Source organism: Halichoeres trimaculatus, unplaced genomic scaffold (genome assembly GCF_033239565.1).
Source record: "Halichoeres trimaculatus isolate MK-OKI-2021-1 unplaced genomic scaffold, fHalTri1.1 fHalTri1_scaffold_13, whole genome shotgun sequence".
NCBI lineage: Eukaryota > Metazoa > Chordata > Actinopteri > Labriformes > Labridae > Halichoeres > Halichoeres trimaculatus.
In genome coordinates this window covers 11480540-11492241 of record NW_027437191.1, presented here as the reverse complement: position 1 = coordinate 11492241, position 11702 = coordinate 11480540, and the positions used below count along the sequence as shown (strand labels likewise).

The 11702-nt window shown below is 38.2% G+C and overlaps 1 protein-coding gene across 2 annotated transcripts in view; it reads left to right on the top strand.

Annotated features, from left to right (window-relative positions):
- Positions 1 to 1508: 1508 nt before the first annotated feature.
- Positions 1509 to 11702, top strand: part of slc5a6a (solute carrier family 5 member 6a) — a 32375-nt gene continuing 22181 nt past the window's right edge. The window contains exon 1 of one of the 2 annotated variants that reach the window (XM_074684957.1): positions 1509 to 1719. The gene's annotated coding sequence lies outside the window, so the exon portion shown is untranslated. Of the gene's footprint in view, positions 1720 to 11277; positions 11290 to 11702 lie in introns of those variants that run through there. The other variant, XM_074684958.1, reaches the window with a different exon arrangement.

The window sequence follows — 11702 nt, the reverse complement described above, 5'->3', positions numbered from 1 at the left end:
TCTTTTATCACTCCCAGGAAACTGTTTTAATAGGAAATTTACGGTCATGATGAATGTGGCACATGAACATGATTAAACAGTGAGTGTCACAGAAGAGCCCGTCAATAAGAGATATTTCAGTCAAAGGTGTGTTATGGTCAAAGAGTATTTTGGAGATAAAGTATCAAATAGTCTATGATAAAAATCCCTGTAGGAGCTATAGTTGTGCTAATTCTTCCATTTTACGACTGATTATCTTCTGCCTTCTACCCTTCCTTAAAGCAGATGTTTGAAGGTTATAATATCCTTGTCTTGTCCTTCAGTACAACCCACTGTACAACAGGATATCATCATGGTTGAATACATAGTTTACAGTATACCACAGAGAACATGTGGCCATCCAGTCAGTAACCTGTACCTTTTGTCATCCAGGTGAGAGGCAGGCAAACACTGTGATGACTCAGTGAAAGGTCTTAACTTTTAACAAATATTTCAGAGAGTTGTAATGTCAAGGATAACCAGCTATTGGAACATGCAAATTATCTGGCCTGGCAAGTCCTGACACGATTGTTCAGAAAACACAGGTTTTCTTCAGCCAGTTTTCAGTTGGCTTTCCACACATCGATGAGGACGCGGATTACTACATTTAAAAAGCTTTTGTCTGATCATACCAATTTCCCTCTAATGTTAGATTTGATATTGGTCTGAAGAACACAGATGAGCTCTGTAACACATGCACATTGTGCAAGTCACACATGCCATTAATACTCAGGATTTTGGGGCGTATTCAGTAAACATACTTCTATCAGCAGAGCTCTGTATTACAAAGAAGAACTGAAAAAATATTTAAAATAAAATAAAAAGACTTGCTCTTAGAAAAAAGTCAAAAAGGTTCATATTGTAAATATAGTGTCTTCTGAATAAGATTTTTAAAAATAGCTTTTCTTTGTAATTATTTTGACTTTTTTCTCTCCCTTTTTTAACTTGGTATTTTATAGTTTTGTATTTTTGTCAACATTTTGACTTAGTATCTCACAGGTCATGTGTTTTCAGTTATTTCTATTTTTTATTTCAATTTATTATCATAATTTCAAATTTTAGTCTTAAATAATCGACTCAGTATCTCAAAGTTCCAACTAAGTATCTCATCATTTTGACTGTTTCTTATACATTTTTTTTCTCATATTTTTTACAGTGTCTTTACTGTTGACTATATTTTGGCTGTGATAATGATAATAATAATAATAATTATTATTATTATTATTATTGTGATTATTATTATTGCTGTTGTTGTTGTTTTTACGGAAAGTCTCCCTTTATGTCTTTTATTTATACCCGGCACTGGTTCCCATATCAAGTATTACATTTCTGCATTGCTGTAATAATGCACAGGGACCGGAATAAGTAGTAGTATTGTCATCATAATAACCAGTTGAGACTCGTGGTTTAAAATAGTCCGTGCCGTCTCACTCCTCCTGCTGTGCTGTTACTCTGGTGTCACTATAGATCCAGAGAGACACATGAGTCACCGCTGGAGGAGGGGAAAGAGATGTGGCCACCTATGCAGCTGCGCTCACACGAATGCGCACTGGGAAAAGAGGAGGATGGCGATAGGAAGGGTCGTGAATGTCACTGGTGTTTTCCCTGAGGTTGGTGTTAATGTGAGTCTAAAACCAGATGGGTGCCATGGAGGATACGGTCGTGTGGAAATGTACCTGGTTTGGAAGCTGAATCGGGCAGGTAAGAAGAAACGTTAACGCGTGTGTGTGTGATGAGAGTCATGACATCTCTAAGAGGAACCCATCCTCAGCCAGTGCCATGGCAACTAATTACTGTACCATGATGGTTGGTTTCACGACAGCAGTGGCTGTTGATGGTGTAATGTCAAACGATGTTTCACAACGCAGTGAAGTACGCATTCTGTAACAATCTCACGGGATTACGCCATTCTTCCGTAACCTTTATTCTCTTTGGCTTTTAACTCCGGGTTATTCCCAGATGGAAAACTAGCAAACAAATCAATGGACTAATTAAACCGATCCGGGAACAGAAAAGCACGTGTTTTGGTGCATTCATTTAAATCGGAAAGATTGAAACTGGGACATGAAAAGTATACCACACGAGGCAGGGAGCGTAAGAAATGTTGAACCAGTGTCAAATAAAACAAATTACATAAAAAGTAAACACTGTTAAGAAGCCACTTGATTCTTATCTAGTTTTATTTTCTTGAACAAACACAGGCATGTTCAGAGTCAGGACAGGGGGCCAATCGTGGCCCATGGTCCAATTTCATGGGGCCCCTCAGCTTCCATCTTAAAACAGTATTCACGGCACAGATATTTTTTGTGTTCTAAATTATTTGCATTATATATCTCGGTTAATGTCTTGCAAAACTTAATCAGGACTGAGCATAAGCTACCAGTTTGAAAGTAAAGCTCTGCTACAACTCTTATAGCTGACATGGTTAAATAAAATGCATTAATTTTAATGTGAAAATGTGCTTTATGACCATAAGTTAAAAAAAAAAGGTAATACACATACAGGGGTACAAGAGTGGATTAAAATTTGAAACAGCAGGAAAGGTGAGAATTGATGTATAAAAATACTTCAGAATGCAGGGCAGGAAATATTTGGTGTTAAGAATGTTGTTTTCAGGTCAAGATAAGCCTAACAAAATGAAATGAGCAAAATAAGAAATCCCTATTTGACTGTTTTTTGTTTTTTATCTCTTTTGTCTTTTAGCAGAAATTAGTAAAATAAATACTTAATAAATAGAACATACAACCTCACCAAGCAGGGAAACATACCCGGGCACTTCATTTCATTGATACACTCTCAACTGTGGAGCCAATCATTCCGTTATGAAATCATTGAACATAAACAGGCAAATTTATACAGTGAGACTCTTCAATTAGAAAGTCCTCACAGGGACTCTAATATGTAAATGAGAATGTAATCTAGTAGCTCTTGGAGGCGATAGTGGAATTTCCGGAGTGCACTGAAGGCAGCAGCAAATGTCAAGGAGAGTGGGCGGGCAGTCAACGTATGACCCCACGAACAGATGCTAGTGTAGTTATGTATTGTCGATTCAGTCTGCTTGCAGCACTAAAGGAGTAAAAGGTGAGTTTCTTTATCAAAATAATTATCTTAAATGTTTGACTTGAAAATGGTTTGGGTGTCTTTGTATCGTCAGCGTGAACACAGCGTAGAGCACGTTTTTGGTTCCGCCTGGCGCACGCGGTAGTAAAGTTTGGATGATTGGCCAACACAACCATGTGGGGGCAAAGCGATTAATCAAAACGGTCTGGACCTGTCAGATTGTCGTTTCTTGAGGTAAAGACAGTATATGGAGCTGTATCATTAGATACAGAATAACCGTGTTATGTCATGTTCTGTGAAGGGAACAGTCCAGTCCACGTTCAGAAACATTGGTGAGCCTAAGCCGGTTTGGCTAACACGAAATGAATGACTCTGCAGAGCGTGTGGCGACAATTAGCCGAGACAGCAGATGGTCTGTGATCAGAATTATTGCGAAAAATATGAGTACGTCTGGACCGTACGATGTCACAGCCAAGAAAGATACAAACCTCACTCATTTCTGGTTTTAAGCCGGATGTCAAACCATATGGTTGACAGACGGGCGTTAGAATTAGTCAACAAGTATCCTATATACCATGTTTACCTTTAACTCCGACCCATTATTGTACAGAGACCTTAAAAAGAATGATATGGTTAAAGTCCCTTTTTCCATTTTAGGATTAAGCTACAAAAGTATTACATTTTTCTGTTTATGTTTGCAACATATTTGCATTGTGCATTTGTTTACACGACAAGGAAAGAGAAATAAGTGACATTTAAATTTACAACCACAGATATTCAGTGTTGGTATTTATTTTCCCAGGCAGGCCAGGGTCCAGTTTGAGGTTTAATGATTACTTAAATTATTGGCCTTTTCTGTCGCCGTGATACAAGCAGAGCTGGGGCCCATGTGAGCACAAATTCCAAGGATGGTGAGAGGAAAGCATGAGGAGTTCCCACACATGTAAGAAAATGAGCATAAGCATTGGTTCATGACTGACTTTAGATATTCTCCTTTAGTCAGCTCCCATAAACATTGGTTATTATTTAACAGTTTGGCTTTTCAAATAACAGATCTGTTTCACACACACATTTACACACATTCACACACAATAGACTCATTTGCATTTGAAAGGTGTCTTCTTCTCTTTTGAGGTCGTTTGAAGAGAAAAACTTGTCTTTTACATCAACTGTGGCCAGAGAAGACATCTGAATCAAAGTGTCTTGTTGCTGTCGATTGTGATTTCACTCTTACTGCTAATTTTAGTTGGACCGTCTCAAAAGTTTTCCATCATTCATAAAGCCATATAAGCCTTACATGATGCCCAGACCTTTCCCACCAAGAACATCAGATTTACAATTTTTGGCCATTGGATTGCCATGGAAACCATGTTCCTAATGGAAAAAAAAGGCAGAAAATATCCCAGATTTCAAAATCCTGCTACTGACACACATTAGACTTTCCCTCTAATAGAGCTGCCAACTCTGCTGGACCTGTGGCTGTATTGTGTTACTTCAGGACAAGTGATTTATTTTTTTCTTTTTGGAAAAGTATACACATCACCCTGTTTTTTCAGGTAACCTTGTTATACCCTGACAAGGGATCACTCCACCGTTTTCAGTTATGCAGCAGGTTAACTGAAATACAACTGATTCCTTTGTGTAAGGATGCAAATAAAAATCTGTCAGTTTGTCTGTAATTTAACTCTTTCAAAATCTTATTTACTGTTAAAGTGCTGGTCTTTACATAAAATGCTGAATTCATGATTTAAAAAAAAGGTTTTGTGGATTTTGCTCTGTGTATTTGAGAGCAGAGTTTAGGAAGAGAAAACTGTGTGGGAACAGAGAGCTATGTACAGGCTGGTGATTTAACATGCTTTGAGTTGGATCACATTTTTTATTGCAGTATTTTAAGCTGAATGGCAAGAAGGGATGTGTCAGGATTTTGAGGTCTCAAATTTTCCAGCACTATATCAACATTTTTAGGCGATATTCAGATATTATCTTGTATATACAATAAATACACATATTCTCCAAAATTATTGGTGCGTGGTTGTAACACAGTATTCCCACCAGAAGCTGGCTGTAGCAAGTCCTAAAGCTGTTTTCTTACTGAATCACGTAACAGGCAAGAAGAATTGTGTCTGCATTTATTCTCAAAAGAAGAAGAAAATATTCAACTCACTGGAAAAAGAGTAAATTAAACAGTATTTAGGCTTATCATCACTGATGGCAGTGTACGATCATAACTAGTTTTTCTGTAATTACTTACCTGTTTAGATGACACATTTCAAAAATGTAATTATGTTATTGATAGAAACGTTAGTGTAGAACTGTAGATGGTTCTTACTCTGGCTGTGAATCACAGTTTTTTTTTTTTTTTTTTTTGCCTAGAATTAAGGTCACGATTCTCTGGCACAATTTTTTCACAAAATCTTTATTGCACTGGTGAACTTTAAGAAAACAAAAAAAGAGCATCTGATGAGATTTTATTGGCAGCAATGCCTTAAACAATTTCATTTATCAATCTGTTTTTTTTTTTCATCCATTCTCTTATCAGTTCCTGTGGATTTTTTGTTTACAAAAAGCTTTACAGGGTTTCTGTCAACATTTTATTAAGTTTATAAGGGAATAAATATGAAAAAAAAAACTCTGGACATAAACAAAAACATTAAAGATTGCATGTCACGTAATATCAAAGTATTGTTTTGTTAGATGTTATTGGCCTAAGTAGACCACCTAGTGTCTGCTTTGAGTTTTCGTCATGAAGTCAGCCATGAGTCTGCAGTAACTTTTCTTCTATCTTCCTGTCTGGAAAACTGTCTTCTGTAAGTATTTTGACATTTGGAATTTTCAGTATTGTTTACAAAGACCAACTATGATAGGTTTCTGTGATGAAAGTTGAAAACTATTTTTTTCTTGATGTATGCTAACCTCTTGCATATCAATGCAGTTTTCTATATATGTTAGCAAAAAGCTAGAGCAAAGTTTTCTCTATTGTATTTGGTACATGAAGAGCTATATAATATGTTGAATGTTACAGTGCTTCTTAGGTTGAACTTAATGCAGAAATCCTGAATCAGTCTTTTCTTGGGAAAATTTATCTGCTAAGCTAAAATAGCTGGGCAAGAACAGATGATGTAAGGTCTGGATGCTCCCAAGTGATTCAAGTAAAGTAAGCAGCCAGCAGCAGCAGGCCCACGTGTTGTTTAGGGGAGTGGAGTCCCACTTTTCCGATATTTCTCCTGTTGTGGATTGTTTTAGCTACCAGTCCCCTTGGGAAAGGCTCCCAACTTGTCAGGGAACCCCAGTGAATTCTTGGATATAATAGTTTGTAGTCAGGGACTCTTAGGGCTCACGGACCTTGATGGACTACATATTGGTGGTCAGCATGAGGTTTGTCACTGTACAGAGGCTGACTTTAGAGCCTGCTTTTGGCAGTGCTTCTCTAACTCAGTATCCAACTGATACTTACGGGTTAGTGGTTGTTAGCAGCTGTATAATACTATCATTTTGCATAGTTACTATTAAAAAAAAAATATTGTCTCAATATGAGACTCTGCCCTGACTGTAAGGGATAAATATGTACAACAGCTTTTCAGGCTGCCTGTCCTGAACAATTGTGGAAATACTCAAGAGTCTCAAACGAGATTTGTTCAAGGCTACAAGAGCACTTGCCTCATCCAGCAGTATGTTGGTGACTAAATGTGCAGATTTTCAATCTGCGTCATATTCGTATGTCATAAAAAAAAAAACTCAAATCTGTAAACTGATAAAAAAAGAAATATGTGCTAAAAAAAATAGAGGGATATCTTCATGAGACATGCTGATTATGAACGCCCGTAGCTCTACCCCAACAGGCCACCAGAGGGCTGGCCAATCAGAGGGAGGTGGGTATGTGGAGCAGGGGGCCTTAAAGAGACAGCAGCGTATCAGACAAGGGCTGAACTGAGGGTTTACTGAAACACCAGTGAAAAGAAAGGAGGGATTTTTTAGCTGTAAAGCTACTATGAGGGCACCAGAGGGACAGAATGAAGCCTTTAAACAAGGAACCGTAGCCCATCTATGGGAACATGGGCATGCTGGGGTGCTCAGCTTGTTCCTGTGTTGCCTGGCAACAATAGTCAATGCCTCACCAGTTTGAATCATCTGTGTGCTACGATGAGCCCATCAGCAACACCCAAACCACAGATACACACAGAGAGAACATGGCTATGACCCAAGATAAAGTTCACAAAGTCTCTTTTTGTGTGTTGGACAGGAACATGGAGGGGAGGAGTACGTTGACAGTAAAAGTTGGTGTGGGTTTTACTGACTCACCTGAGCTCTCAAACTGCTGAGTTAAGCTGAGATATCCTCACCTCTGACCCAACTTATAAATTTACTGAAGGCTGGGTTTAGCAAAGAGGCATGTCACCTGTTCCAACAGGTGAAAGGGTAGAGGAGAAGTCAGCAGGATGAGCCAGTAAGACACTCTGAGCACTTTGACATGACACCAATTAAAACCTGAGAGTTGAACATTAACTGGTTGATTTAAAGCAAAACCCAAATGACTTCATCAGTCAGCAGAACAAATTGATGTTTCGCTTAATGACATTCGAAGCACTTCCTTTTCAAGCACAGGTGATGAGAAAAGAATGATTTTTTTATTTATAGTGATTAAGATATGGATGAGTATGGATCGGTTATTAAATTTTCAAAAACGGATTAAATGCTAAAACAACGTGCAGTGTAGTTCACTAACATAAAAAAAGGCTTTAAGTGAATATTTCTTTTATCCACTTGACGCTGTCCTCCTAGCATCTGTTGGCTAATGGTTATAAAGAATACTTGAACAACTTTGTGAAGTCAGGTCTCTTTATCTCTCTACAGTCTCAGAACTTGGCCCAAGATGAAGCTTACAAAAATAAATGTCTAAGACCATCTACAACATGTGAGAGCCACTCTAACGCTACTTTTAAAAACCAAAGAAAACAAATACTGAGCGATCACTCTGTCACCTTTCCTGAAACCTAACTGTGAGTTACTTTAATTTCAAGACAGCACACACAGTGTGTGATTTGCCATTTAGATATTTGGTTTCTCATCCTGCCTCACTGGAGCTGTACAGCACAGTCCATGTGACAACAGTTGATTCAAACAAGACGCGATTAGTTTGACAACATACGTTTGTCATGTGTTTCTGCTGAGCCTCGCAGCACACTGGATTGATTCCTTTACTTTTTAGTTTTGATGAGTCAAGTCAGGCGGAGTTGTATCCAGTTTAAGGGAATGAACATTGTAATGACAGGGGAAAAACATGAGATAGTTGAGTTGGTTTCTGATATTTACATCTGTAGTCTTGTATCGCCTCGTCAGAGTTGTGTTCAGATCCCCCAGTTCATTTTTGTTTTCTACAGTATAAGCTAGTGAAGCTACAATAACTACCAAGTGCCATTGAAGTTCAGTTGTCATGAAGGTGCCAGGCATTACACAGCTGTGAACACACACAGTTCCAGTTTGTGCTACAAAAAAAAAAAAAAAATCCAAATGTGGACATTTATTTGTAAGCGTGAACAATTGTTTCAAGTAAAATGAATAAATAAATCCGGAAGTAACAAGTATACTCCACAGACAGTGCTTTGAGTTTCTCAACAAAAGAGACATAATTCAACAAATAACTGTGTTTCAATGGTGCAGTAATTTTGGGTTACTGTCAAACGGAAAATCAATAATTGCCAATTGAGAATAAAAAAATGTTAACCAAAAATTGGTTGATAATTGAATTGGGACAATTGCGACTGCTATCGAATTAAGTCATAAAATTTAGAAGGATTACAGAATTTTCCCCAGGTTTACAGCCTTGGGGGTTGGCGACTTTGTCGATCAAGATGTTTCTCGTGGTGGTTTTCCAGCTCTCTGTCCACTACACAGAATGAGCTTGTCAGTGTGTGTACATAGGCGCACATGTTTGTGTGTCGATGAATGCGTTGAGGCGTAATTTTGCTGTGCATGAAACAGCGCGAGGAGAAATCTGAACGTGACGATGTACAAATGACATCTCGTCATGTAAATTAGATAAATAACATAAGGCTATTTATTCTATTAGATTAAAAACAAAACAAGATATAGACCGAATTTATGAGAGGTAACGCTAAATCACTTCAGCTGCTGTAATCTGGCACAATATGGAAAATAAATTTAACTTGGCTTCTTGGGGGGGGTCTCCTATATAATGGTAGAGGAAACACTGGGATAACCAGCCCTATTTTCAAGTACAGGAACAGCTGCTTGATAAAAACTTATAACTCTTTTCACAGTTGAGCCATACCAAGAGTCTTAGATGGCTGTTGCTAAAATATGTTAGTCAGGTATTAATAAAAAAAAAAAAAAAAGAAAACAGTTGTCTGCTGCTGCGATGGCTGTTGAGTCTCTGAGTGAAAACAGACGGCAGCATGGGATTATAATGCTGAATATAAAGATGGACACTGAGTTGCTTTGGCTCACCGGTTAGTGGATGTCAGCCATTACCCAAACCCCCAGTGGAAAAAAAGACCTCAAACAACTAGTGCAGAAGCAAATTGCTTGCTTTGAGCAATGTTCTGTTGTAAGGAGCATTCTTCAGTATTGTCTGTCACAGCAAGAGCTGCCTGAGGGGTGGTGGTTAAGTACTTTATTTGAAGCAACATGGAGTGAGAGCTCTCAGGCAAACACACAGCATTATGTGAGACTGATCAGTGAAGTGTCTTATTCCCAGATCTTAACATGTGCCACCATAGACATAATAAAGAGTAAACGCCGCATCGACCACTACTGCCTATTGGTGCTGACGAGCCGTGGGGCCGCCATCTTGGTCCGGTCAGCCGCTCCACTCAGTGTAATCTGTTTGGCTGGCGCACTGAGGTGTCAGCTTATATAATCAATCATAACTTGCTGATTACCCAACTGATTTTCAAGCGGTCTTTTTTTCTGCAAACGTCGTACATGTAGGAATGACATTTGACATATGGTTTGGCATATTTTAATATTCAGAGTGAGCTTAACAATAATAAAATCATCTGATAAGTAGGGGTGTAAATCGCCAGTTTCATGACTATACGATACGATATCGATTCTTTGGACAACGATATGATATTTGCCGATATCACAAAGTCTGTCACAATACGATACGATACGATACGATACGATACGATACAATACGATACGATACGATTAGGGATGCACGATATTATTGGCACAACATAGGTATCGGCTGATAAAAGCTTAAAAGCATGTTTATCGGTATCGGCAGATGTGAAAATTTCTGCTGATAGGCACAGCTGATAAGGTGCTATTCAGTTAGGATTATTATTATTTTCCATCTGAAAAATAAGCTCCTTAAATAAAATGTAGCACTTCATTTATTTGCACTGCAGAGCTCTGTGTCTGTCACCGGGTTGTTACAGTAGCTCTAAAATAATCAAATGCAACTTGGTTATGTTTAAAAATGCATTGTACATTTAAAGTTCATGTGATCTAAAGAAATTATTTTTCTGTATTTCAATACTGAATGTCTTGAGTTTGAATAAATAATACATTTCTTATTTATGGTAAAATCAAATGTTTTTTGTCTTGTTTTATGTGTGTTTCTTAAACAAATAAGACCGTCACAATAAGAGTATCATATAAATTCCAGTACAGGATAGAATTAGCTTTCTTTACAGTGAAAAAAACAAACGAACTTGTGATTATCAGTATCGGTATCGGCCAAAAGGGGTTTCGATATACTGGCATATGGGATATCGACAAAAATCCAATATTTTGCATCCCTATTTAAGATAGCTGGAAGATAAGTAAAAAAGCCAGTACTAACCTGTACCAAAGATAATCAGTTCTCCTTTCATCCCTGTTTGATACCAGGCTTTAATGAATGTTAGCTGGGCGGTCCATAAATCCTCCAGTCTTGTTTGTTACCCGTGTGCTTGTGAATGGGGTGTAACCAGGGGAACAGCAATCTGTCCAGATCCTGCAACAGAACAAACTGCTGCATTTCACTTTATCTGAGCAGACCAAGGGGTTGATACAGGAAGAAAGGCAAGCTCAACACTTCAGAAACCAGCTCTAGTAAGTGCATCCTGGGACTGACAACATTTATAAGTGACTTTACAGAAAAACAAACCCATAGACAGGCTTTGTGACACTGGACCCAGAGTGGCTGGCAGCTTTAGTTACAGTTCAGCAGGATTAAAGGTCTCCAAGAAACAACAAACTAAGGTGAGCAATATGTGTACACCAGGCAGACTGTATGAGCCCTTTGATATGCTTTGCTTGTCTTGTTGTGTTTTTCACACTCTGGGTATGGAGCTACACTCATTTCTGTTGAATTATCCAAGTCAGGCATGTCCAAAGTCAGGCCCCCAGCTCAAGTCTCTCAACCTAATCTGCAGCTTTAGTATAACTTTAAAAGAGGCATGGTACAGAGAAGCACAAAACACCCAACCAGGATGTAATCTCCTCCATTATAGCCTTAGACCATTAGGGCTGGGACGATCTGCTATTGTCACGATTTGATTGTATTACGATTGTTGGAGTGCTGATTCAATTTGAATTGCGATTCTTTGATATTCATGATTTTTGCGATTTTTAGATTGCTTTTTTAACACCAGACCATGGGAATCAGTTGAATG